The sequence below is a fragment of the Palaemon carinicauda genome, unplaced genomic scaffold (assembly GCF_036898095.1).
Source record: "Palaemon carinicauda isolate YSFRI2023 unplaced genomic scaffold, ASM3689809v2 scaffold864, whole genome shotgun sequence".
Taxonomy (NCBI): domain Eukaryota; kingdom Metazoa; phylum Arthropoda; class Malacostraca; order Decapoda; family Palaemonidae; genus Palaemon; species Palaemon carinicauda.
In genome coordinates, this window is record NW_027172165.1 from 25,276 (window position 1) to 30,000 (window position 4,725).

Consider the following 4,725-nt stretch of genomic DNA (forward strand, 5'->3'; position numbering starts at 1 on the left):
GGGCGCTGACCTATGTAATATGGACAGTCTCTAGGGCATTGTCCTGCTTGATAGGGCAATTTCACTGTCCCTCACATCTGCCCTTCACGAGCGGCCTTTAAACCTTTAAACTCGTCAAACTCCAGATAGCTTTCATTCAAACTTTTATTTCAAACCCATAAGAGTTCGATGAAAGTCTTGTTAAACTGCCGTATCCAGTTACATCAACTTTCATCCGAATACTGGCTTTTCTTTCGAATAGCAATTATTCTAATACTGGCTTTACATTTCAATAGTAATCCTTCTAATACTGGCTTTACTTTTAAAAATGATTTTCCAATATCATCAGTTTTTAAAAGAAAATCTTCAAATCATCACAAAATTATTTCAAAATATCACCAGTTTTATAAAAAGTTATCGAAATTTTCAACTAATTTATAAATATCAGTTTTATAAGATTTCTCAAATAATCAAAAAATGAATTCAAAATATCACCAGTTTTATAAAATTTCTCAAATAATCAAAAAATGACTTCAAACTATCACCAGTTTTATAAAATTTCTCAAGTAATCAAAAAATAATTTCAAACTATCACCAGTTTTATAAAATTTCTCAAATAATCAAAAAATGATTTCAAAATATCACCAGTTTTATCAAATTTCTCAAATAATCAAAAAATTATTTCCAACTATCACCAGTTTTATAGAATTTCTCAGATAATAAAAAAAAACTTTTCTAAATACAAGCAGTTACCATGCTTTAAAATAATCATGCAAGCAAGACAATTACCTTCAATTATTATACCTACTTAATTTCTTCTAAGGAAGCACACATGATTATATCACCACAAAAGACTACAGAACCAATATTCCCATATTTAAAAATAAACAGAGAATTATACCTACTTAGTTTTTTATAAGGAAGCACAGATGATTATATCACTACAAAAGACTACAGACCCAATATTCCCATATTTAAAAATAAAGTAATTACAATAAACAGAGAAGAGTACAAAGGTAAACAAAACCAGTGTACTCAGCCATTGTACTTTCTAAGCAATCTTGTATTGACAGAAGCCTGGCTCCATATTTGGTCAGTAAATTATTCCCAAGAGGTAGACGAACCCAACCACTTTCTCCTTTGTGATGACCAGAGCTCTGAATTGATGGACGATGTAGCTCAAATTATCAGTCAAAGAGGAGACGGGCAGATGGTAATTCTATTCAGTCTAAAGCAAGATAAAGGTAGATGAATTAGATGACTTTTTTTTCAGTAGGAAGAATAAGAATTAATATAATCTTCTAGCTTCCAAGACATTCCATTATTATTATTATTATTATTATTATTATTATTATTATTATCATTATTAGTTAAGCTACAACCCTAGTTGGAAAAGCAGGATGCTATAAGCCCTGGGGCTCCAATAGGGAAAAATAGTTATTATTATTATTATTATTATTATTATTATTATTATTATTATTATTATTATTATTATTACTAGCTAAGCAACAACCCTAGTTGGAAAAGCACGATGCTACAAGCCCAAGGGCTCCAACAAGGAAAAATAGACAAGTGAGGAAAGGAAACAAGGAAATAAATAAACTACAAGAGAAGTAATAACAATAAAAAAAATATTTTGAGACCAAGTACCCCAACTTTCACTAGAAGAAAATGAAGACGACACATGAATAACCATATATCCAGGGGGATATTCTCAGGAGAAAATGAGATGTTTTAATTATCACAGTAGGGAGGAAATGAGAAAGTCCATCTGTTGTCATAAATCAGACACTAGGAGAAAGGTAATGTAGGAACTCAACTATCATCTTCAGGACGAGAAGAATATAGAAAAGAAATGCTGAACTGTCCTAACTTTCCCTGCTGTAAGGGCATGGATAGGACTTGAATATCCTAACTCTCAGAGCAAGAAGAAGAAGAGTAGATATGTAAACAAACGTCCCAGCTTCCTGTAAACCAATCTTCCTATCCTAACTGTCAGAGCAAGAAGAAGAAGAGTAGGTATGTAAACAAACGTCCAAACTTCCTGTAAACCAATCTTCTTATCCTAACTGTCAGAGTAAGAAGAAGAGTAGGAACGTAAACAAACGTCCCAGATTCCTTTAAACCAATCTTCTTATCCTAACTGTCAGAGTAAGAAGAAGAAGAGTAGGTCCGTAAACAAACGTCCCAGCTTCCTGTAAACCAATCTTCTTATCCTAACTGTCAGAGTAAGAAGAAGAAGAGTAGGTACGTAAACAAACGTCCCAGCTTCCTGTAAACCAATCTTCCTATCCTAACTGTCAGAGCAAGAAAGAAGAAGAGTAGGTATGTAAACAAACGTCCCAGCTTCCTGTAAACCAATCTTCCTATCCTAACTGTCAGAGCAAGAAGAAGAGGAGTAGGTATGTAAACAAACGTCCCAGCTTCCTATAAACCAATCTTCCTATCCTAACTGTCAGAGCAAGAAGACGAAAGAGTTAGGTAAACAAACCTCCCATCTTCGAAAGGAACCGTTAAACTCGCCCCTTTCCCAAAAAGAGAAAGCTAAAAAAGAGCTAATGACTTGGGTAACGCATAAATGGACAAAACGAAGGTATTCTCCATCCACCAGGAAGGGCTAAGAAACTCGAGGGGCTGAGAGAGGACAAGAGAAAGTTCATGAATTATTCAGGTGGGGATCTTCAGGTCTTATCTTCGTATAGAAAACGCCCGCTAAGTGACTATAATTATTCTGCAGTGGTTATATCTTGTGATTACCTCTTGAAGACTGGTTCTTACTTTCGTTGCATGATGATGATAGCATGATAATAATGATAATGATTGTGATACTGTATATTAAAGCTAATAAACTTATAGACAATGTTGATGTAAATGACGTTTTTTTACTTACAATCATCTAGGGTTTAATACTGTCTGTTTCTCCTTACCTGGAAAAAGAAAATATATGTGTAAGAATTCTATAATTGGAGGTAAAAAATTAAATAAATAAAATGAGATTAAAACACGCAGTCTCTCTCTCTCTCTCTCTCTCTCTCTCTCTCTCTCTCTCTCTCTCTCTCTCTCTCTCTCTCTCTCTCTCTATCTCATATATGAATATATATATATATATATATATATATGTATATATATAATTTTATAGATACATATTTATACACACACACACACACACACACACATATATATATATATATATGCATTTATATGAATACACACACATATATACTGTATAAATATATATATATATATATATATATATATATATATATATATATATATAGGTAGATAAATATATAAATACGTACAGTATATATATATATATATATATATATATATATATATATATATATATATATATATATATATATATATATATATACACACACAAACAGCTAAACTAAATATCCAAAACCACAACTGCATGAAATCTCATTACATAATTACCCATTACATTACAGCCATAAGTATCATCATACTTCTTGTGAAATACGGGCAAAAGATTCCCATGGGAAGTGTCACTTGCTCTTAACAAACTCTTAAATAAACGAAAACTCCATTTTACACCTCCTTCCACTCTGGACATTCCATTCTAAGCCACCTGGTACTTGAATTCATTCCACTTATGGATATATTCATGATTTTGTTATAATCATAACCATCCTTTAAATTCAGATCTTTCTGGACAGTTCCATCCTGTTCGTAATACTAGGCAGGCAGTTCATTCTAATAGCCAGGCCTTCTACATCTTGGGGCCCCTGGGCTTATAGCATCCTGGTTTCCAACTAGGGTTGTAGCTTATCATTTAACAATAATAATAATAATAATAATAATAATAATAATAATAATAATAATAATAATAATGAGGCTCCATACTACACAGTATTCACAGTATTCTAGAAGTTCTATTCCAGTTGTGACCCCTGGGCTTATAGCAACCTGCTTTTCCAACTAAGGTTGTAGCTTAGCATTTAATAATAATAATAATAATAATAATAATAATAATAATAATAATAATAATAAGGCTCAATACTACACAGTATTTTAGAAGCTTTATTCCAGCTGTTACCAAGTTGTGGAATGATCTTCCTAATCGGGTAGTTGAATCAGTAGAACTTCAAAAGTTCAAAGTTGGAGCAAATGTTCTTATGTTGACCAGGCTGACATGAGTCTTCTTATAGTTTATATATGACATATCTGTTTTTGACGTTGTTAATAGTTTATATAGGACATATCTGTTTTTGACGTTGTTAATAGTTTATATAGGACATATGTGTTTTGACGTTGTTACTGTTTTTAGAATGATATATTGTTAATTTATTCTCACCATTTATTTATTTCCTTATTTCCTTTCCTCACTGGGCTATTTTCTCTGTTAGAGGCCCCGGTCTTATAGCATCCTGCTTTTCCAACTAGCGTTGTAGTTTAGCAAAGGATAACAATAACAACAACAAGAACAACAACAACAACAACAATAATAATAATAATAATAATAATAATAAATAATAATAATAATAATTTTTCCCTATTGGAGCCCTTGGGCTTATAGCATCTTGCTTTACCAACTAGGGTTGTAGCTTGGCTAGTAACAATAATAATAATAATAATAATAATAATAATAAAAACCAATATATATATTTGATTAAACTATGCATAGGTACGTTCATAAACCCTTCCTCTCCATAGCTATTTTAATCCTACAAATACAGAACTCCACCAACAATCATATCTAGAAGTGGAACAACCAGCCGA